This window comes from Hylobates moloch, unplaced genomic scaffold, assembly GCF_009828535.3.
Source record: "Hylobates moloch isolate HMO894 unplaced genomic scaffold, HMol_V3 SCAFFOLD_13, whole genome shotgun sequence".
Lineage (NCBI taxonomy): Eukaryota > Metazoa > Chordata > Mammalia > Primates > Hylobatidae > Hylobates > Hylobates moloch.
Window position 1 is genome coordinate 57,063,067 of NW_026652288.1, and position 11,575 is coordinate 57,074,641.

Here is an 11,575-nt window from a genome sequence, read left to right on the forward strand (position 1 = left end):
TGCAGCATGGTATTCAGTTGCAGCAGAGTGAGCATCCCGTCCTGGTGAACTGTCTTGTCCTGCCTCATCCTGTGTATTTGCCTCAGCCCTTCTTGCGTCTATTGAAGTTAATGCAATGTGCCTTGACACTGGCTTTTCTTATGCACTTGAATCTGCCCCATCTATTGGTTACCACTGCTGATAACCACTGCCTCCAGTCCCCAGGATTCTGCACCCAAAACTCTGGCACAGTCTGTTCAGAACCTAGGCCTCTGTGGTCCTCTCAGCATTTCTTGGGCATGAAACCCCCAGGGGTTTTTCTCTTTCCATGTTGGAGTGGGCACAAAAGGCATTAAGAACCAGGAATCTTGAGCCTCAGTGCTTGGGTTTGATTTCTCTATATAGTAAGTTGAGTAACCTAAAATCTCTTTGCCTTCTTCTTCCTTCTTCTTCCTTCTTCCTCTTCTTCCTCTTCTCCTCTTCCTCTTCCTCTTCTTCTTTCTTCTTTCTTCTTCTTTTTTTTTGAGACAGAGTCTCACTTTGTTACCCAGGCTGGAGTGCAGTGGTGTGATCATGGCTCACTGAAACCTCTGCCTCCTGGCAGAGCGATTCTCCTGCCTCAGCCTCCTGGGTTCAAGCAATTCTCATGTCTCAGCCTCCCAAATAGCTGAGGCAGGATGATTACTTGAGCAAAGGAGTTCTAGGCTACAGTGAGCTATGATTGTGCCACTGCACTCCAGCCTGGGCAACAGAGCAAGACACATCTCTTAAAAAAACAGAAAACACAGCTGGGCACAGCGGCTCATGCCTATAATCCCAGCACTTTGGGAGGCTGAGGTGGGTGGATCACCAGGTCAGGAGTTCAAGACCAGCCTGGCCAACATGGTGAAGCCCCATCTCTATTAAAGATTAAAAAAAAAATTAGTCAGGTGTGGTGGCACTTGCCTGTAATCCCAGCTACTAGGGAGGCTGAGACAGGAGAATCGCTTGAAGCCAGGAGGTGGAGGTTGCATTGTGCAGAGATCGAACCATTGCATTCCAGCCTGGCCAACAACAGGGCAAGACTCTATCTAAAAAAACCCATGAAAACCAGAAACCAAAAAACAAAAAATCCAATCAGTTCCTGCCCAGGTTCCCGATCAGGTCTGTTTATGCAAATGAAAGATTGACACTTTCTTAGTTCTGATTGGTTGTTACAGCTGAGCCCTGATTGGCTGGGGCTGGTGAGCCTTGATTAGTTGGTTTCCAAGTCTAAAACCAGAAGTCTCTGTCAGATGTTTCTTTCAAATGGCTGGAAGTGGGGCTGGGGTAGTGGTGGTTTTTCTAGTCACAGTTTATTTTGGCACTGACAATTGGAACTTGTTTGGCTTGATTTCAGAAAGGGAGATCCTGTGACATTTTATAACGTCTTTCTGGTAACACAGAGTGTGTGACAGCTCCCTCGCCCAGTTATGACCACCTGGTTCTGTTTTAATTCTGAGCACCTTAGCCATGGGGAATCCATTTTGCCTGTCACCCAGGAGCATACTTTAGCACTACCTTACATGACTGCTTTCAGATACAAATAGCTTAATATATGTAAATATATGTAAAATGCTTTTCTTTTTCCTTTGAAGGGTAAATATTTTATTTCTGAGGAATTTCTTACTGCACGTTTTCTTTCTTTCTTTTTTTTTGAGACAGAGTCTCACTCTGTTGTCCAGGTTGGAGTGCAGTGGTGTGATCGTGGCTCACTGCAACCTCTGCCTCCCAGGTTCAAGCGATTCTCCTGCCTCAGCCTCCAGAGTAGCTGGGATTACAGATGTGCACCACCATGTCCAGGTAATTTTGTAGTAGAGACGGGGTTTCGGGTTTCACAATGTTGGCCAGGCTGTTCTCAAACTCCTGACCTCAGGTGATCCACCAGCCTCTGCTTCCCCCAGTGCTGGGATTACAGGTGTGAGCCACCTCGCCCGGCCTTACTGCACATTTTCAAAGAAAGTCTCATGAGAAAGTACAAATGTTATTCTCCCCACATCCCAGAAATAAATAAGAAGGGTGTAAAATTTCTTTTTAAATCAGAACACTTGGAAGTTTAGCACCAGCATACAAAATGAACACACAAAAATAAAATAAAAAGGCTTTGCTATATATTTCAGACTTTTTTGGGTTGGGGTTCTCCTGAGGTGGTATTAATATTCCTTCTTTGAATTCACATATTTCTTCTTTCAATTTATATAACCAAAACAGTAAAAAACGGGGGAAAAAACCCTAAGTTTGCTGAAAACTGGAGAGGTTGCCATCTTGTCTTTTGTTGTGCAGGCATTCCTAGTGTCTCAACTTACTGGAAAAATTTGCTGTCATTTTCCTTTTGCAGTTGTTATTTTCTTAAAGAATAATAGTAAACATTCTAATGTCCAAATCTTGGTTAGTCTTCCACTTTCTTGCTCGGATGTGTCTTTGATGCTGGTAAGATCGAGGTCTGCTTTTTGCTTTACGTTATTTTTGAGTGGTCATTAATTCTTCAGGTTGCCTTGCTGATGGTGAAGGTGCCTGGTGTAACTCAGCGCTGCTCTGCTCAGTGGTGGGAGCAGGGTTCTCAGTTGGGGCTTCACCTGCTTCGGTCTCTGCCATCTTGTGAAGGGGAGTTAGGAGGACAGAGGCTACGTAAATAGTTGTGGGGACATTGGTATCCACGGCGAGGAGGTTGCTGGCTTGGATGATTGGCTGCTTGTTGATTCCCTTTATCTTCAGCTTCTCCAACAGCTGGGGCAGGTCGTGGCTCTCTGAAGCCAGCTACACATTCCAAATCAAAGCCCTACTCTCCAAAGGACAGGAAGCTTTCCAACATGCAACAAAACACAGACGTGGGTCTTGAAAAACTGAGCCAAAAAAATCTCACACCAGAAAGCATAGAAGTTTTCCTCCAAAATTGTGTTACAAGTGAAAAGTGCTCTCCTAGAAACTTTTAACCATTAAATAGTCTATCTGAGGTTAATTATTCTATCTGAGCTAATTGTACATGATCTTTGAGGAAAAAAAGTCAGCAATTACTGAAATATCCTTGTGTTTTGATGAGAGTCATGGCTACAGAAAAAAAAAACTTAAAAAACAACAAAAAAAAATGACAGTGGTAGCTGTCATTGTCTGTGACAAGGACTCTGCAGGTTATAAACCTTGTGCATTGTTAACTTAGACCTGCAATTAGTTCATTCACATTTTGGTGTGATTTAATTGCAAGAATTGTAATTTGAAAGGGAATAATTGGTATGAAACCCAATATTATTTAATTTAATTTTGTTTTACTTTATTCTTTTGGTGGACCACTCTCACAGAATGATGAATAATTGATTTCATGGCCCACAGGTATCTGATGAATAATCAATCGAGTTAGTGATTTTATTTTGCAATTTACATTTAAATAAAAAGGGATGGAGAGAATTCTTTCAAGAAGTTAAAAAAAATTAGCCTTACTTAAATGATGTTTAATATAAAACACGAAAACACTAAAACAATTCCAAAGTTAATCTTCTACTCTTCTACTCCACTTTTACTCAGGACTTTGCAATGACTGGGAACAAGGGTAAGTGATGACAATGAAAAATGATGTGGAAAAACAAAAGAGCAAGAATTCGATATAACAGGTTATTTCTATATTTGGATTTAGCCAGTTCATCTGCCCGATATTCTGACCTGTGGGTTTATATAAAGATTTTCTCAGAGACAACTGTGGTATAGTGAAAGGAGCTTTGACACTGTAAACAGAAATCATTTTTTCAAAAAGTCTCAATGTGGCCATTGTTTTTCTGTACGATCAAGTCATAACTTCTCTACTCCTGTTTCTCATGTAGAATAAGGAGTTAATAATTTAAACTTCACAATGTTATGGTGAGGATTCAATAAAATGATGCCTGTGAAAATGCTATGTGAAGTACAAACTATGCATGGGAAGATGTTAAATTTTAAATGAGGGTTTCATTTAGTTGGGAGAAGCCTAGATCATAAGCAGTGCCTCAACGTCCTGCAGCCTAGTCTGGGTAGATTGCCTCTCAGAAAATAGAGGATTCTGTTAGCTGCAAGGCAGATGAACAGCAATGCGGAGAAGGGGGACAAGGGCAATGTCCCAGGGATGTCTAGATAAAGCAAAAATGTATCTGGTATTTACTATATATCACGCACTCCAAAGCTGAACTCTTATTTTTTTTTTTTTTCTGTAGAAATCCTGCCCATTCCTGCTTATGTATTAAGGGAATTTGGGTCGTCATTTCAAGAAAGTTAAGGATAAAGGAAACATTTCAATTTCCATAGTGTTGATAAAGAATTGCAGCACATTAACAAGGTATATCATTTAGAGCTTCTTTTTTTTTTTCTGAGACGGAAGTCTCCCTCCGTTGCACCCAGGCTGGAGTGCAGTTGGTGCGATCTCAGCTCACTGCAACCTCCGCCTCCCAGGTTCAAGCGATTCTCCCACCTCAGTCTCCCAAATAGCTGGGATTACAGGTGCCCACCACCATGCCTGGCTAATTTTTTGTATTTTTAGTAGAGATGGGGTTTCACCATATTGGCCAGGCTGGTCTCAAACTCCCAACCTCAGGTGATCTGCCCACCTCAGCCTCCCAAAGTGGTGGGATTACAGGCGTGAGCCACCGTGCCCAGCCTAGAGCTTCATTTTAATTTGCATCACTATCACATGGCAGTAAATGCTAGGCCTTTTCACAGCTCCTTGCTTTATAGGAAATCTCTATGGAGTCTTTATTAGGAGCCTGTTGTAATGCTTTTGAAAGCAAATGCAACTTTATGTTCTTTTTACACTCAGAAGTCTGAAAGGTACATTTTTTTTTAAGAGTGCTGCACAGAGCAGAACTAACTTTACCACCTCGAGGTGTCAACAATGAGAGAAACAGAGGAAGTCACAACTTCTGAGATGAGAGAAGCTTTTTAGGTAACTATGAGGTATTTTAAAAAGTACCTTGTCTCTTTGGTAAATGGAGTTTCCCAACTCCTGTTCAATGATCTGTCAAAGTTAGAATGCACACGAAAGGTGCATTGAGACAACTGTACTTGTCTGAGAGGGAAACAAAAATTTGTTTTTTGATGAATCCTTCCAAAATAGGTCAAATTGAAGCAGCTTTGAGGCACCAAGTGAGGAAATCTGATTTTAGCCCCCTTTTTTTTTCCCTCTCGGTTGTAGTTATTCTAGGTGACAAAGAACAAATTATGTTAAGAGAGGCTGACATTTTTAGGAGCTGCTTTTCAAAACATAGAAACCAATACTCTTCTTACTGGCTGACTTACATTTGAATGTGTGTTTGCCTTGGGTTAGGAGATATAGCCTCCCTAAAAAGACGTGGCTCTACCATCATCAGGCAGCCCTTTCTAAGGAATGATTAACCTATCAGATATATTTTCTTCTCTTTAGTAACAAACCAACGTTCCTCTTTCTGTGCCCCCATTTGCTACATCTCCATTCTACTCTGTTAAGATTATGACTGTCTCTTGGATTCCAGGCCTTCTCATAGACCTGTCTTTCCACTGTCCAGGAGCAGCTTTGTATTCCGAAATCTAATCAGAGAGTAAGTTCATTCTGCAAATATTTCTTTTCACAACTGTTTATTGAAGGACAGTGTGTTACAGGCTCTATGCTAGCTGCTGGAATGCAGCTATGAACCAGGTGGAGACAGATCCCTACCCTATAGGAGCTTACACTCAGGGGAAAGGGGAATCAGCTTCCTTGATGAAATATAAGTTGGTCTATTTAAATTCTTCTCTAGCTTTCTCATCCCAACATGTGTACCTGTGCAGTTCAAACACATTCTAGAGAGACTGGGACAGAATTCCTGTTGAGAGAAGAAGTGCTAGAGCATTTGTTACTCAGAGCCAAAAAGCTCTTTCTGCTATAGATGTCTTATCAAGATTATATGAGAAGAGAGCGCCTGAAACATAATCTTTCTCACTGCCATTTCCATATCTCTGCCCTAAGGCCTTTGTTTTAAATTCTAGAAGGTGAAAACAATTCAGAAACAGAAATGATTAATGGCATGAAGGACTGATTTATGGGAAAAGATCTTAGGAGATAAATATGTATGGGTTGACTTCAGGAGGCTCTCAGAAATTGTTCTTGGTGATATAGTTAGTGAGGAAGGATTAGCATGATATTAAAGCTAAAACAAAGTAGGGTAGAAGAGGATGATTCAGGATGCTTGGGAATACATTTTTATTTATTTATTTTTAATATATATTTTTTTGAGATGGAGTCTCACTCTGTCACCCAGGCTGGAGTGCAGTGGTGCAACCTCGGCTCACTGCAACCCCTGTCTCCTAGGTACAAGCGATTCTCCTGCCTCAGCCTCCTGAGTAGCTGGGATTACAGGTGCGCACCATCATACCCAGCTAACTTTTGTATTTTTAGTAGAGGTGGGGTTTTGCCATGTTGGCCAGGCTGATCTTGAACTCCTGACCTAAGGTGATTCGCCTGACTCGGCCTTCCAAAGTGCTGGGATTACAGGCGTGAGCCACCGTGTCTAGCCTGGAATACTTAATTCTTAACGTTCGTATGATGGTTTACAGGTGAATAACAATATTGGATATCATTGATTAAGGGCTTAGCTTGTGACAAGCACTTACACAAAAAATTATTTAACAAATATTTATTAAGTGCCTAGTATGTGCAAGGAGCTGTTCTAGTTTCTGGAGATACGGCCTTAAACAGAAAAGACAAAAAATCCTTCCCTTATGGAGCTTGCATTTAGTTGGGGAAGGTAGAATATACACAAAATAAATAAGTAATAGATGTTATTGGGTCAAGTGGTGTTAAGTGCGTGAGTGTACGATTATCCGTACAGCTTGCAAAGTAATTTCACAAACATAATTTACTCATTTAACAAATATTTATTGAGAATACAATATGTACCAGCCATTGTGTTCATAACAACCATATAGTTGTTAGCATTTTAAGACCAAAATATTGAGATTTAGACTGGTTAAATGATCTTTCCAAAGTAATAGAGCTGAAGGCAGGGTATGATGGGCTCATACTTTCAATCCTGGCACTTAGGGAGGCTGAGGTGGGAGGATGGCTTGAGGCCAGGAGTTTGAGATCAGCTTGGTCAACACAGAGAGACCCTGTGTCTACAACTAAAAAAATAATAAAATAAAATAAAATAAAATAAAAATAAAAAATACAGCTGGTAAATTGCAGAGCCAAGACCCAACCCATATTTTCAGTTTCTAAGTATACTCCTCTTTCTGATGCAATAGCTGTAACTTAAAAATCTGAGCCTTGAAGCTTCCTTGTTTCTTCTTTCACTCCTTCTGTTGCTATAAGAGTGAAATAAATATGTTTCTAGGGAAGTGGATTTCTACCTTCAGGGCCTCCTGGACATGTGTGTTGCTTGGGCAATATTTTGTCTTCAATTAAATAAGTTTGGATAGCTTAAAAATTCATTGTGACTTGCAAAAGAAATGTTTTTAAGCCTTTACATTCATAAACTTTTCTTTAAATGACTTTAAAGAAAGACATTTACTGTAATGTTTGCCTCTCTGTTTCATATTCTCTACTTAATTTTATTCCTTCAATTTCCTCTTGTCATATGAATTTTAAAATTAGGCCCTTTGACTCTTTTATAAACTGTATTTGGAGGCTGTGTCAAACCTCAGTGAGACTTTGCTGGATTCTTAAAAGCCCACGGCTCTCTGAATTCATCCTTTATGTGAGAAAGCAGGGGAGATTCTTGGAAATAATCTGAGTTGACATCTATTTCTGTTGTTTTACAACAGTTTCCCAAAGTTTGCAGTTTTAAGTAAATTTAGAACAATTGTAAAAAAGTCAGCACACAAAGTTGAAAATGGTAGAGTTGTAGGCCAGGGAATTCAGGCTTCTTCTCCTGAATGTTTACATATGGATGTTTCTTTAGATGTATTTTTAACATGGTCTCCTTTGCTTTTATTTTTGCCACAAGGTAAACCCACCTCCAGTAAATAGTTTTGAAATGATTTTAAACCAGGGCGAATTCAGTAAGAAAGCCAATATATTACAATGAACAGAGCATAGCTAAAAAAAAATAGTTGAGTGGCTTGGGTATTTAATAATCTTTAAAAAGATATACAAAAGCAATAATCTTTAAAAAGATACAAAAGCAATAATCTTTAAAAACACAAAAACAACTTTTGTTCAATGTAGATACTATCATTGTTAATATTTTGGTATGGCCTATCCTTTCAGACATGTTTTTCCCTGTAAAAAATGGGATCTCATGTTGTGGACTTCATTTCTTTTTTCTTTGTCTACATCATTTTTAAGGCTCTTTAGTAGACTGACATATTTATTTATGTGATTTGAGTGAATGTCTTCACTCAAACATTCAGTCTGTATAATGTTAGCATTAAATGTCGTGTAGCCAAAATTTAAGCCATAAGACAGATGAAATAAACGATGTTAATAATTTTGCTCATTTTACAAGATTTTCCCCCTTCTTTTGAAAATAAAATATTATGTTCAAGCTGATCCACATTAAAATAATTTTTTAAAACCAACTTTTAATTATCCTCAGATAATGATTATTATCTATATTCAACCACAGCACTGTGTCTAGAAAGCCCTGTTAAGATATAGTTACTGTGCATTTTAAGAACACTGTACTTTCTCCCTTTGAAATATTGATTTCATTTTACCAGCGTGATGTCCCCATGGTGCATCCTGAGGTGGTGTTTGTTAATTAGTGAATGAGTCTGGAGTAGGTCCTACTGAGATATTAGGAATACTCTCCAATTTGACACAGCTGAAGTGCATATCTAACATTTTATTCCTGGCTCACTGTAGCTATGACCCATCTCGCATATTGTTGATTCAAAAGAATCAAAATCCCATCGGTGTGTTCGCCTTCTGGTACTTAACTGTTGATAGCTCAGAGGTGTTGGTGGTTAATAGTCAACATTCACAAAAATCTTATGAGGCCAAACCTCATAACTTGCCAAGTGCTAAGATGGTTTAAATTTACCATCCCTGAAATAAAATGTTCTTTTCTTTCTCTGGCTTAAAAAGATGTTAGAGAAAGTCTGTTTTGATTTGGATGATTATGTTTAGAAATAAACTAAACAACAAAAACCTTGACGCCGCCATTATTAGCTCTACTAGGGGTTTCCTTGTCAATAGCTGGTTGCCTCCTCTTAATTCTGTTGCTAGTTTGCCCCTTTTTCAATAGTGAGTTGTCATCTTGCAACTATAACAAAACAAGCTATTTAAATTAACGTGAATGAGAACTGTGATGTATTGGAACAAAACAAGCACTTTGGGGGACTGACCTTGAGTTAATTCCCTGCACCAGCATTTGCATTTCCCAAAGTGTGTTCCAAGAACCCTAGTTAGGGAAACATTTCATGTCAGTATTTCTCAGTGTGCAGATCATCTGCATCTGAACTACCTGGGGTGTTAAAGTACAGGCTCCAGGGCTGCTTCTGAGGGGCTTGGTAATATGAATTTTCAACAGTTTCTCAGAGTGATTCACATGTACTTTGGCAAAAAGGGGTCTAGTAAATTTGTGAATTACTTTCTTTTTTTTTTTTGGTTTTTCCTTTTTTTGTTGCGTTTTGTTTTGTTTAAACAAATGTGCATCACGATGTTTCAAGAAGTAAGACAAATGCCATGAATGTGAAAGCTGCAGTTTGCAATATACCACATTTAGAACCCGGGATAGGTGAATTAGACAGAGGTGGTAGTCATTCTAATTAAACAATCAGGTAATTTCACGACAAGTATCAAAACTGTCCACTTAAGTTTCTTTTTTCTTGATGATCAGAGGTCCCACGCTGACTCCAGTCTCTTTGTTGTGTTTTGTGTGAGACCCATCACAGAATGGGAACTTTTTGGACCTCCAGAAACGGCAGTACACAGCTTTATCTCCCAAATCCTCCATGTCAAAAGCATGTACTATCTTTGGGTTGTCTTTCTGGATGTGAAAGTTTATCACAGCTTTATTTCGATGATCTTTAACATAAAATCTTTTGTAAGCTAGATAACCAGTTGCAGCTATCCCAGCAGCAACGGTAACTGCTGCGATTCATTCAACTCGTCTGCTGGAACTGGAAGTCAGACTCATGGCGCCGTCGTTTGCAAGGCGTGTGCACTAGGATACCAAACACAAACGGGTTCGCGCGGCCAGCGAGAGTCAAGGTAGGTGCCAGTGGCGTACTAAGGGCACCGACTCCGTGCTGCTACCGCCGAATTACTTTCTTGACTTACAGACTACATTAGCAAATTAAAGGATCTGAAAGGGATCTGAAAAGTTCTGTAGTGGAGACCTATTTAACTTTTTTAAACCCAGGATTTTCTCAAATTGTTTGATTTTTCAGTTTCTTTTGTTTTTTGAGACAGTCTCACTCTCTTGCCCAGGCTGGAGTGCAGGGGTGCGATCTTGGCTCACTGCAACCTCCGCCTCCCGGGTTCAAGCTATTCTGTCTCAGCCTCCAAGTAGCGAGGACTACAGGTGTGTGCCACCACAACTGGCTAATTTTTTGTATTTTTAGTAGAGACAGGGTTTCACCATGTTGGCCTGGTCTCAAACTCCTGGCTTCAAGTGATCTGCCCACCTAGGCCTCCCAAAGTGCTGGGATTACCCGTGTGAGTCCCACTGTGCCCCACCTCAAATTGTTTGATTACAGAATTCATTTTTGGGAGGAACATTTGTTAGTTGATCAAATACTATTGGGAAAAGTTACTCTATCTAATAGCATAATAATTGTAGATTGTCGCAATTGCTTTCTAGTTTGATACTGAGTTACTGTCGTGTCTTGCTATAAGCATTAGACAGACATCTGAGTGTGAATCCTGAATTTTATACTGTTGGTTCAGTTACCTAGCAGTCATGTTCTCTTAATCACAGGGGAGACAGAGTGAAAGAGTGAGTTAACACCAGAAACATTGCTAGAAAAGTAAACAAGCGTTTCTGATACTATCATATTTTATGAAGAGTGACGTATATGAATACTTCTGGCAATGTATTTTGCCCAGACATTCTACCCCCTCACCCTACACCTCCAGAGAAGAGTTCTGGGAGATCTGGTTGCCATTTGACAATAGACTATACGGAGGGAGGAGCAAGGAGCTCTTCCAGAAACGCCAATCAAGTAGAACAACGGGAAAGAAGTAAACACAGTTGAGCAGGAAATTGGATGGAAGTGAAGTAATTCACTCTGCGGCAGAAGTGGTGAAAGGCAACCCCAGTTTTTCTTCCCACCATTCTCCCATTAGGCATAAACAACACAGAGCCAGGCAGTAAAGAAATGATAAGGGAGGACTGAACTTTAGGGCCTTCTCTCTGGGGGTGGGACTGCCTTTTGCTTGGCTTTAGAACTAGAGGGACAAAGATGGGTCCAGATTAAAGGAAGTAGGGCACAGATTAGCTGGAGGGAGAGAGATAAGGAGACCTCTGAGTTTCCTTTCAAATTGCCTGGGTTGATTTACCAGGATGGAGAAGGAGGCCAAATCCTGGGCTTGCTCATCCCATCCCTGACCACACAAGGCATTTCATTTCTCCGTGCTTTTGCAGGCCTTGTCTCCTTTGTTTCTTCTTTTCTTTGTTTTCTTTCTTTTTTATTTTGAGAAAGGGTCTCTTTACTTCGG

At 40.0% G+C, this 11,575-nt stretch overlaps 1 pseudogene; it reads right to left on the reverse strand.

Moving 5' to 3' along the window:
- Nucleotides 1–9,725: 9,725 nt before the first annotated feature.
- On the reverse strand, nucleotides 9,726–10,052 carry LOC116480379 (CDGSH iron-sulfur domain-containing protein 1-like; annotated as a pseudogene).
- Nucleotides 10,053–11,575: the final 1,523 nt, after the last annotated feature.